At 42.0% G+C, this 12,432-nt stretch overlaps 1 long non-coding RNA gene across 1 annotated transcript in view; it reads left to right on the forward strand.

The window, feature by feature from the left end:
* The window catches only part of LOC126949330 (uncharacterized), a 67,482-nt gene that overhangs the window by 5,271 nt on the left and 49,779 nt on the right, over positions 1-12,432 (forward strand). Inside the window, exon 2 of the long non-coding RNA XR_007723661.1 lies at positions 8,105-8,212. This is a non-coding gene — a long non-coding RNA (uncharacterized LOC126949330). The remainder of the gene's footprint in view (positions 1-8,104; positions 8,213-12,432) is intronic.

Here is a 12,432-nt window from a genome sequence, read left to right on the forward strand (position 1 = left end):
GTTCTTGCAAAGGGGAAACAGATGGAAATTCAGAGACACATGCAGGAGATGCCATCTGATAGAAGCAGGGTCACTTCATTTTAAGAAGATTCCTGAGATGGCAGGACGATGAAGCTATTCCTGTCTTGTGACTTCTATTTTCTCTATGAATTTTGAAACCCAATAATTTAGGACAATGGTTCTCAATTCTGGTTGCTTGGTGGAATTTCCTGGAAAGATTTGTATGTGTATGTAAAGATTTACATGTATTTGTATGTATGTAAAGATTTGGATTCTGTTAAAATCCTCTTTTTTTTAATACCACCCTCTTCTTTCATTATGACTTTGAAGCAATACTGTTGATAACCTGCTCCATTTTCCTTTGACCCGTGTCTGAGCTCCTCTGCAGCTGTGATTGACCATTTCCATCATGCTGATAGCTTCCGTCTCTGAGCACCTCACAAACATGATGCTTTTGTTGTCTTAAGATCTGCTTTCACCTCTCTAAATTTCCTCTTCACCAAGAACTAGCGTTAAATCTCAGCATAGATGGAGTGGAAAATATAGTGCTTACTACAGGAGAAAATTACTTATTCATGAGAAAAGCTATAGGTTTTCTCTATGTCAGCAAGAACCAACAATTTTGTGAGGTAACTTGAAGCTTAGGCACAGTGGTGATGTATGGTAAATGAGATGGAGACGTCAGAACTGCCTTGGCAAGTTATTAGGGAAAGAGTCAGAAGGCTCAGAGCCCTGGACTTTTTTTTAGAATGTATTTGTTTTTTAAGACCAAAGAACCTGTCAGCTCACTGTGTCCCCTGGGAGGGCCAGAGGACAATCTTTCTGCTAAAGCAATAAGATTGCAGTAGTGATTGAGCACCAAGTTGGCTGAGAGTCTTAATGGCGACTGTCCTGTGCAGGCTAGGAATGATAGCAGGAGATGCTCTAGTATCAATAGGTACCATAGAATCCTAGAATAGCAAAGGCATTTGGCAGCGCGGAATCATCAGAAGCAAAATGGATGTAATTACAGTCAGAGGTCCTTGATATTCAGGATATCTGTGGTGTTCCATAGACTATGATATTTTTAGGGGCAAGATAGGTAGAAAGCTAATGAAAGTGTTGATTGAATTATATAACAGCAATAACAGTGAACTTGAGCTGGTGAACAGAAGGCACATGTCAACTGCCAAAATGGAATAGTATGATCTCTGGACGGGTTTCCAGATGTGAGCCAGTTTGGAAACTCAGAGCTCATCAATTAAAAAGAATCTGGATCCCCCTGAGGAAGACCCCCTGCAACACCACAAATATATATGGTATTTACCCATACTTTTTCCACAGGAACCTATGGGCATTTTTTCAGAGGAACCATACACTGGAGAAATTGGGAATTCCTAGCTCTTTCAAGGGCTGTCAGATACAGGGTGAACTACATCAATACCAGGAAATCTAAGGTGCACCATAAACCCCTTTTAGAATGGGGCATGCGGTGGCTGGGTGATAGGATACGTTTTCTAATCTGTTTCACACTGGCTGTCATGGGTCCATAAACTTATGGTCATTCCCCAGTTGCCATGTGCATAATTGTGATAGCAGCTAATAAAACCATTACATTGGTCCTCTGACCAATCAAGTATGAACCATTATGGTAGGAAGGGCCTAGTGGAAGTCCCTGAAACTGTATCCCTCTCCCTTACTCCTTGGCAAAGATAATAAATCAGAGGCCATACCTCATTCCAGTGGAATTGCAGAGATTAATGCCAACTTGAAAGACTAATGGTGACTAAGGAGTTCAGTTAACCAATATGATCCCTTCGAAGCCAGGTGGACCATGGCAAATAATAGTAGACTACTGTAAACTGAATGAAATGGTATCCCCAATCAGAGAAGCTATAACAGATAATGTATTTTTGGTTGAATCGATTAACACCGCCGCTAGCACTTCATATGTGATTTTGATCTAGCAAATATGTTCAGTTCAATCTGTGAGGAAAGAAGATCAAAAGCAATTGTATTCACCTGGGCAGATTGAGTTCAGATTAACTCAAGGCTGTGGATATTTTTCTGTTAACATTCTCAGGGCTGGTTAACTCTCCTGCTCTCCATCATCATATAGTTCAAAAAGACTCTGTTTTTTCCTCGAAACAAAACATTGATCCATTGTATTGATGACATAGTGTTAATTGGATCTAGACAGCAGGTAATGGCAAGTATTCTGGATGCCCTAGTAAATACATGCGTGCCAAAGGGTGAGAGAAATTACAAATGTTCAGGCACCTGGAACAATGATTATATTTTTAGGAGTTGGGTGATCTGAGGCATACCTGGGAACCCCCTTCAATGTAAAGGAAAATTTTTTGTATCTCTCATCTTCCACTAAGAGAAACAGTATTTTGTGCAGATAGCCTATGCCACATTTGGAAATAATGTTCTTACTCATTTATCGGGTGACTCAAAAGGCTGCCATTTTTGCGTAGGGTCAAGAGAAGGGAGTGCTCAGCAGCAAGTCTAGGCTATGACACAAGCAGCCCTGCCACTCAGGCCATAATGACATGGCAGATCCAAAGGTGCTGGGTGATAGATAATGATGCTGTATGGAATCTCTGGCAGATCCTAAAGAGAGAATCATGGTGCCTGCCTCAAGGGTTTTCTAGTACAGCTTTGCCGCCTTCAGCCAAACCATTTGAAAAGCAGCTGTGAGCAAAATGTTGAGTCCTAGCAGAAACAGGCACTTGACTATGGACTATCAAATGATTTTATGACCAGAACTGCCCTTCAGGAACTGGCTATTGTAAGGTTGGGTGCTCACAGCAACAATCCACTGAACAACAGAAATGGTATACATGGGAGCACATCTAAGCAAGTCCAAAAGTCGCAAGATACATGAACAGATGGCCCAGAGCTCCTTGCCTTTTGTGTTTCTCAGCTCACACCTATGTCCTCTGGGTTATTCTCTATGACTAGCTGATAATGTTGGAGGAAAATACTCAAAACTGGTTAAGCTTGGTATGTTGGTAGAACTGAAAATGGATTGCTACTGCACTGTGGTCCCACTCAGGGAGGAACCCTAAAGGACAGAAATGAACAGAATCCTGGTGGGCAGAGCTTCAATACATGCATTCATCTCCTTTGAATGGAGAAAATAGTCTGAGGTCAGTATAAACGTAGGGGCTTGAGCAACAGTGAATAGTATAGTTGATTGGGTGAAAGGTCTCTAAGGTAGAATATTTGAAGTTCAGTAATAAAGAGACCTGAGGAAGAGGCCTGTGAGGGACCTAAAGGAGTGGGCACAAAGTGTGTGTATCTTTGTGGCACATGTGTGTTTCCGCCAGAGAGTATCCACTACAAGTGAAGCACTGACCAACCAGGTAGACAATGCAGTAGATTGTATTTTTCAAAGATGGCCGCCAATATCCTCCATCTCACATACTCTTCTTGCAATCTGACCTTGACCATTCTCCCACTGAGTGGTGGGATCTGTGTTCCCTTTCCTTGAACCTGGGCAGAACTTTATCATGTCAACCAAGAGAACGTGGTAGAAATGATGTTGTGTGACTTCTGAAGCTAGATCCCAAAAATTCTGCGCATTTCCACCTTGCTCCCTTGGGATGCTCGCTTGGAACCCAGGCATCACTCTGTGAGAAAGCTCAAAGTAGCCCACACAGAGAAACCCTGTGGAAAGAACACGTGTAGGTGTTCTGGCCCACACCTCAGCTAAGGTCCCTGCTGACGGGCAGCACCTACAGCCAGACCTATAAATAAAGATTCCTCCAGGTGATTCCAGTCATCAGCTGTTGATTGATCCCAAGCTGTGGTCCAAGACTTCATGAAGCAGAGGCACTATGACCTCTCTGAAGGCCTGACATAACAGAATTCCTGTGAGAAAAAATTTGGCTGAAACCTGCTTGTTGAACTGCTGTTTCTATCATGGCCACGAGAGGGAGACCTTGTTTCTTAGGGACCTGCAAGCTGCCAAAACCATATTCCTTTATTGGTCCCTGCCTAGATTGGCAGTGGATTTTCCTTCCTTCTCCAGACCGGGCCTGCTGAGGTCAGATGGCTGAATTAAAGTTTCCTTTTTCTAATCTTATATCTTGAGTATGTATGGGCCCTGTAAAGATCTTCTCATTTAGGTGAAGAAAAACCTGATGATTAACTTTGCTTGTGTAATGAGAGAATTGGCATGCAGATTGCATGTTTGGGTCTGAGGAAAAAGAAATCCAGTCATCTGGGTTTGTACTTCGAAGTTAATGGGTGAAGGCAGAGCATCTGCATCCAGCAGCCAGGTCTTAAGGTCTCTACGAGGTAATATCCACTGAAGTAGAGGAGGCACATAAAGTGAGAGTTTCCATAATGGTCTGCAGAAGCTTTCCTGGGAGAGCTGGGACTTGTGGTTTTTGGACCACCAAAATGCTGCTGCTTAGGCCCCTGGTGCATTTGGTGACAAGTGCAGTGAACTTGGAGGTAAGGGAGGCTGCTAGAAGTCATTTCCAATTGCTTCCTATGGTTTATTCCTATTGACAAATAGTTCACCTTTAGTTTAACTTTTTGACATCATTTTTTGAAATTGTAAATGATACATAATATAAAATGTATTATCTTAACCATTTTTAAGTATATTAAGTACAGTTTAGTTCAGTGGCATTAAGTACATTCACATTGTTGTGCAACCATCACCAGCATTCATCCTCAGAACTCTTTTTATCTTGCAAAACTGAAACTCTGTGCCCATTATACAAAAACTCCCCTCACTCCAGCCACTGGCAACCACCATTCTACTTGTTGCCTCTATGAATTTGACTAATCTGGGTACTGCATATAAGTACAGTCATACAATATTTGTTCTTTTGTGACTGGCGTGATGTCCTCAAGATTCGTCCATGTTATAGCATGTGTCAAAATTTTCTTCCTTTTTAAGGCTGAACAATAGTCCTTTGCATTATAAGACACATTTTGTTTATTCATTCATCTATTAGTGGCCACTTGGGTTAATTCCACCTTTTAGATATTGTGAATAATGCTGCTATGAACATGAATATACACATGTATGTCTGAGTTCAGGCTTTCAATTTTTCTGGGTATATACCCAAAAGTAGAAATGCTTATCATATAGTAACTCGATTTTTAATTTTTTTGAGAAACTACCATACTGTTTCACAGTGGTCCAGTTTTACATTCCCTGGCAGCAGTGCACAAGGGTTCCAGTTTCTCCACATCCTTGCCAACACTTGTTATTATCTGGTTTTTGTTTGTTTTGATACTAGTCTTCCTAATAAGTGTGAGGTAGGTCCCTTTCCTTTTCAAAGCCTGCTGCCTTTATATATTCTAAGGCATGGGAATGTCACCGTAACATCTGCCATAGTCTTTTTGCAACTGACTATTTCTGTTGTCTCTGGTAAGCATAATAATCAAGAAACAACTGAGAGCCCTGTCATTTCCTGAACCCTCACTGGCAGTTGTTTGCTTCTTAGATAGCTAAGAACGTTTGTCTCCTTCCTTGAGGAGGCAATCTGGCATAATACCTGAGAGTGTGGACTATGAAGCCGGATATATGCATTAAAATCCTGGCATTGTCATTTATTAGATCTTGGACAAGTTACTATATCACTGTTTCTTTTCTTTTCTCTTCTTTTCTTTTCTGTTCTTTTCTTCTCTCTCTCTCTCTCTGTCTCCCTCTCTCCCTCTCTCTGTCTCTCTCTTTCTTTTTTTTTCTTTTTCCAAGGTCTCACTCTGTCACCTAGGCTTGAGTGCAGGCACAATCATAGCTCACTAAAGGCTTGAACTCCCGCCCCAGCCTCCTAAGTAGCTGGTACTACAGGTGCGCACCACCACACTGGCTAATTTTTAAATATATTTTTGTAGAGACAGGATCTCACTGTGTTACCCACGCTGGTCTCAAACTCCAGGGCTCAGGTGATCCTTATGCCTTGGTAACCTCCCAAAGTGCTAAGATTACCAGTGTGAGCCACCATGCCCAGTGCCTTCATTTCTTTAGCTGTAAAATGGAGCTAATAATAGAGTTATTATGAGGAGTAACTAAGTCAATACATAAAAACTTTTAAAGCAGTTTGTGGCACATGGTTGGCAGTCACTAAATGGTAGCAATTGTTACCCCTCTGGGAGATCCCTGAGGCCTTCCCAGAAGCTGATGCCCTAATGCTTCTGTACAGCCTGCAGAACTGTGAATCAATTAAATCTCTTTTCTTTGTAGATTACCCAGTCTCAGGTATTTCTTGATAGCAGTGCAAGAACAGACTAATTCAGAAAATTGGTACTGAAGAGTAGGGCATTGCTATAAAGACACCTGAAAATGTGGAGTCGGCTTTGGAACTGGGTAGCAGGCAGAGGTTTGGACAATTTGGTGGGCTCAGAAGAAGACAGGAAGATGAGGGAAAATTTGGAACTTCCCGGAGACTTGTTAAACTGTTATGACCAAAATGCTGTTAATGATATGGACAATGAGGTCCAGGGTAACAAGATCTCAGATGAAAGTGAGAAACTTATTGGGAACTGGAGCAAAGGTTATTTTTGTTATGTGTTAGCAAAGAACCTGGTGGTATTTTACCCCTGCCCTAGGGATCTGTGGAACTTTGAACTTGAGAGTGATGATTTAGGGTATCGGTAGAAGAAATTTCTAAGCAGCAAAGTGTTGAAGATGTGGCCTGGCTGCTTCTAACAACCAATGCTAATAATGTGTGAGCAAAGCAAGGACATAAAACTACAACTTACATTTAAGGGGAAGCAGAACATAAACATTTGAAAAATTTGCAACCCAGTCATGTGGTAGAAAAGAAAAGCCCATTTGCAGGGGAACAATTCAGGCTGGCTGCAGAAATTTGTATAACTAAAAGGAAAGCACATGCTGATAGTCATGACAATGGGGAAAATGCCTCCAAGGCATTTCAGAGATCTTTGTGGCAGCCCCTCCCATCACAGGCCTGGAGGCCTAGGAGGACAGAATAGTTTTGTGGGCCACACTCAGAGCCCCACTACCCTGTGCAGGCTTGGGACACTGCTCCCTGCATCCCAGCCATTCCAGCTCCAGCCCTGGCTCAAAGAGGTCCAGGTACAGCTTGGGCCACTGCTTCAGAAGGTGCAAACCATAAGCCTTGGTGGTTTCCATATGCTGTTAAGCCTGTGGGTATGCAGAGTGCAAGAGTTGAGGCTTGGGATCCTCCACCTGAGTTTCAGAGGATGTATGGAAAAGCCTGGATGTTCAGACAGAAGCCTGCTGAAGGGGCAGAGTCCTCATGGAGAACCCCTACTATGGCAATGCAGAGGGGAAATGCAGGACTGTAGCTCCCACACAGAGTCTCCACTGGAGCATTGCCTAGTGAAGCTGTGAGAAGAGGGCCACTGTCCTCCAGGGTCTGGAATGGTAGATACGCTAACAGCTTGCACTTGTTACCCGGAAGAGCCACAAGCACTCAACATCGGCCTTTGAGAGCAGCTCTGGGAGCCGAACCCTGCAAAGCTGTAGGGGTGGAACTGCCCAAGATCTTGGGAGCCCACCCCTTGCATCAGTGTGCCCTGGATGTGAGACATGGAGTCAAAGAAGATTGTTTTGGAGCTTTAAGATTTCAGGACTGCCCTACTGAGTTTCAGACTTGCATGGGGCCTCTAGTCCATTTATTTTGACGAATTTCTCCCTTTTGGAATGGGAGTATTTACCCAATGCCTATACCTCCATTGTATCTTGGAAGTAACTAACTTGTTTTTTATTTTATAGGCTCATAGGTGGAAGGGGCTAGCTTTGTCTCAGATGAGACTTTGGGCTTTAGACTTTCAAGTTAACGCTGGAATGAGTTAAGACTTTGGGGAGGTGTTGGGAAGGCATGATTGGATTTTGCAATGTGAGAAGGACATGAGATTTGGGAGGGGCCAAGGGTGGAATGATAGGATTCGGATCTCTGTCCCCACCCAAATCTTATGTCAAAATGTAGCACCAGTGTGGGAGGTGGGGTGTGGGAGGTGATTGGATCATGGAGGCCGTTTTTCATAAATGTTTTAGCACTGTCCCCATGCAGTGGTTCTCATGATAGTGAATGAGTGAGTTCTCATGAGATCTGGTTGTTTTAAAGTGTGTAGCACCTCCCCACTTTCTCTCTTCCTCCTGCTCCAGCCATGAGAAGATACCTGCTCTGACGTTTGCCTTCCACCATGAGTAAAAGCTTCCTGAGGCCTCCCCAGAAGCGAATGCTGCCATGCTTCCTATACAGCCTGTGGAACTGTGAGTCAATTAAACTTTTGTTTATAAATTACCCAGTCTCTAGCCAGGCATGATGGTATGTGCCTGTAGTCCCAGCTACTTGGGAGGCTGAGGCAGGAGGATTGCTTGAGCCCAGGAGTTCGAGGCTGCAGTGAGTTATAATTGCACTACTGTACTTCAGCCAGGGCAACAGAGTGAGACCCTGTCTCAAAAATAAATAAATAAATACATAAATACATAATAAATTACCCAGTCACAGGTATTTCTTTGTAGCAGTGAGAGAATGGACTAATACACTCTCCATACCACACCCTAGTACTTCACCTCCCTTTCCAACTATTGTAGAAGATACTCAGTGTTATCATTTACTATCTTATAAATGCAAAAATTGAAGTTTAAAGAGGTTAAGTAATTGGCTTAAGGTATCATAGCTGGTGAACAGAGGCGCTGAGATTTGTTCTCCTTTGGTTTGACCATAGAACCCTCTCCTAACATTTTTTTTTTTTTTTCGAGTCTTGTTTGGCAGAATAAATAGCAAAGACAGCATCATCTTTGCTGAGGAAAGATGACTATTATTAGTAGTATGCAAGGGGAGAGTCGTCAGTGTTACATCAGCTTTTCCCCTGTGTCTCTCATCCCACGAATGAAGAGCAGATGTGAAAATTGCTGCCAGCCACTCACTTGTCAGATGAGAACTGACTTGGCTGTGCTTATTACAAAATTAATTTTTAGGTTGTGATGGTTTTAATAAGCCATGTGAAATGTAGATGTCCTCAAGATTTATAAACTTTAATTTAGAAGTGTCTTTGATTCTAATACAAATCTATTTTTACTTACAGTAAGATAGCAAAGCAAAAAGTTTCTGAAAAGGTTCTGGATGTGTCTAAGGAAAATTTGATTAGATGGTCCAGTGTTTCAGTAACACACACAAGAAGCTTCTGAATAACTTGTAAAAATGAGATGATATGTCCCACTTTGATTTCAATTCCATTACATGTATCCTTAGGAATTAGCAAAAAAAATTTTTTTTCTAATAATAAGACACATTATTAGATGATTTTGACTCAGAAAGAATAAGTTGTTTGAGAATGAAATTTGTCTAGACACAAGTATTGGTTCTGTAAAATGAAAGAAAATATCCAAAATTCTGTGCAACTCTCTGTTAAAAGATAATCCTAAGGCTACTTCAGAGATATTTTTGTTATTCAGGATATGGAATGAGCATGAACATTTGCATTTTAATGGTCACAAGAACCATTAAGGGGAGAAACTCCCAAAATATAATAAGACATGATTTGTTTCAACTCTATATTGGCTCTGTATGTTTGGAATGCCTTGTAATTTCATGTATTTGGATGATGTTTATCTTTGCTGTGTCTTTGATGAAATGATGTGTTAAACTAACTTCTTGTAGTACATAAAGGAGGAAATTGTAAAGCAATTTATTTTGTTCTGCAAATGGTGTTACTAATTACAGGTTAGTCTTTTTTCTCCCTCTTATTACAAGAGGCCACGAGACCTCTCCCCAGGCTCACAGTTCTACCTTTCATCTTCCTGCCAAAAACACATCTTTGGAGCACAGGCATCTTCCACTGTTACTGACTGAATTGTGTCCCCCAGAATGCACATGTTGAAGTCCTAATCTGCAGGACCTCAGGACCTCAGAATGTGACGTATATGGAAATAGGGCCTTTAAGTAATTAAGTTAAGAGGAGGTCACAAAGGTAAACCCTAATCCAGTATGATGTCTTTATAAAAAGCAGAAATTAGGACACAGATAGGGGGAAGATTATGTGAAGACATAGATAAATGATGACCATCTGCGAGCCAAAGAGAGAGGCCTCAGAAGAAACCAACCCTGCTGACACCTTGATCTTGAACTTCTAGCCCCAGGACTGTGATAAAGTATGTTATTTAAGCCTACGCAGTGTGTGGCACTTCATGAATGGTGGCCCTAGCAAACTAAAAAACCCAGCATCAGGTCAGATTCAACAAGTCTATAAGCAAACTGGGTGTCGTCCCCTGTATCCTGCCTGGCATGGGTTCTACTAATGGCCTACCCACTTCTGTTGATGGCACCATCCCTATTTTCCAAGTTTGTCAATGGGAGGAAACTGCCATTTGGGGCCAAGTTTCCTTCTTTTGGGGCCAAACTTCCTTCTATCTTATAAGGCCATCTAGTATTGTCCCCAAGTTCAATTCAGTCTTTCAGCTAGCTCTTCAGTTTTTCCATTCTTCATCATCCCAGTTCTGAGGCCCTGAAACAGCTTCATTGTCCTGCAGCCCTTAAACCCTGACACCTGAACCTACCTTCTTCTACCTCCTCCCTTGCAAGGTCTATTTAGGGTCCTTCGCCATCACCCAATATTTCATTTCTACATAAAAGATGGTCTGGTCTCATAATTGGTTTTAATACGTGTAACCTGCCTTCTTCAGTGTCAGCTTCATAGCATCATCAAAATAATTTTTCTAAAATACGTATTTTTATACCATTTTCCCACTTAAAGACCTACTGTGTCTTATTGCATATTAAAAATAGAAATGTCTCTTCCCTGTATGTGAAGCGCTGTGTCACTTGACTGACCTTCCTTTAGTTATTAAATTAATTTCCTTTACTAGTCCTTGGGTAGATGCTCTGATCTAGTCAGACCATTTCCCTGAGCTCAACTTCCTTTCTGCCTGCCACTCAAGACACATACACATACACACTTAGTTTTCTCCTCTCGATTAGAGGAGGAGAAGCTGTTTCTCTTGGGATATTTTCATGATCCCTCCCTCCAAATTCTACATATCTTTAAAAATCACCTCTCCAACAATCTGAAATTTTTATCCCACAGTTAGCTTCTACATAATCTTGAATACGTGAGCTAGAAGAGAGTTTCCTGCCATTTGGTCTAAACTCACATCCAGTTTAGGACTCCCTGCCCCCACCCCTCACCCCACAGCATTCTTCAGGGATTCGTTCTTTCCTCATCCTGGTATTAGACCACTACTCGATGATGGGCTGTGGATGAAAAAATGAAAGAACTAGCCTGCTCACAGAAGCTTATACTGTAATAGGGAAGATGACAAGTGGTTCAGTTACAAAGCAGAAAAAGTGAAGGGACAGAGGCATGTGTGAGGCAGGTTGGTGATGTGGGGGAGAAAATGACCCTGAAGGGTGAGGAGTTTACCCAGCAGACAGGTCAGAGAAGGTATTCCCAGGAAGAGGGAGGCATGGAACTGTCTTTCTCTTTCTGAATTTCTCTAGCACGTATGAATCCAGTCAACAACACCTGCTCTGTGCAGGCTCCGCTCTTGGAAAATCAATTTTCTGTTTAACAAACATCTTGATATCCTCCAAGCAGAAGATAATTTTTTTTTTTTTTTTTTAACACGGTCTTGCTCTGGTGCCAGGCTGGAGTGCAGTGGATTGATCTCGGCTCACTGCAACCTCTGCCTCCTGGGTTCAAGCGATTCTCCTGCCTCAGTCTCCTGAGTAACTGGGATTACAGGCGCGTGCCACCACCCCCAGCTAATTTTTGTATTTTTAGTAGAGACAGGGTTTCACCAGGTTGGCCAGGATGGTCTCGATCTCTTGACCTCGTGATCTGCCCGCCTCAGCCTCCTAAAGTGCTGGGATTACAGGTGTGAGCCACCACACCTGGCCCAGAAGATGATTTTTTAAGGAGAAGAGTTATGTTTTCTGTCCTTTTGTATGCCTCACATTGCTTAGTAGTATCAGGCACCAAGTAGGGGCTACTTTATTTGTGTTCTGTTTTAATATAAAGGGGTACTATACACCCATTATAAGATATATATTTTGATTTCCTTTATTTAGTAACAGTGATGATAGATTTGCCCTGCTGTTCAGCATTACAAATTCTAACCATTTATTCTTTCCTGCCTCTATTTCCTCTATCTATTCTTCCATTCACTTTTGTGACAACACTCTATGCCAATAAGATGACTGTGAGGGAAGTGTATTTGGCTATGAAATAAAACCAAACTAACTGGGCTATATGGGAATGGAAGTTGTAGCCTGATGGTTTAAACAAGTAAGTTAACCAGCCATAGACTGGTGGTACATACTTGCTTATTGAATGATTTGAATAATCCCTTTGTAATATTTTAGACGTGGTAAGTTATGATCATTCTGGGATTGGTAAGTCATCACAAAATAATTCTTCTCAGGGTCTTACTAAGACCCTTAGGCTCTTCAAACAGGTCTGCTTCTTCCCTTTAGCTCCACTCACCACTAT

This window comes from Macaca thibetana, chromosome 2 (genome assembly GCF_024542745.1).
Source record: "Macaca thibetana thibetana isolate TM-01 chromosome 2, ASM2454274v1, whole genome shotgun sequence".
Taxonomy (NCBI): domain Eukaryota; kingdom Metazoa; phylum Chordata; class Mammalia; order Primates; family Cercopithecidae; genus Macaca; species Macaca thibetana.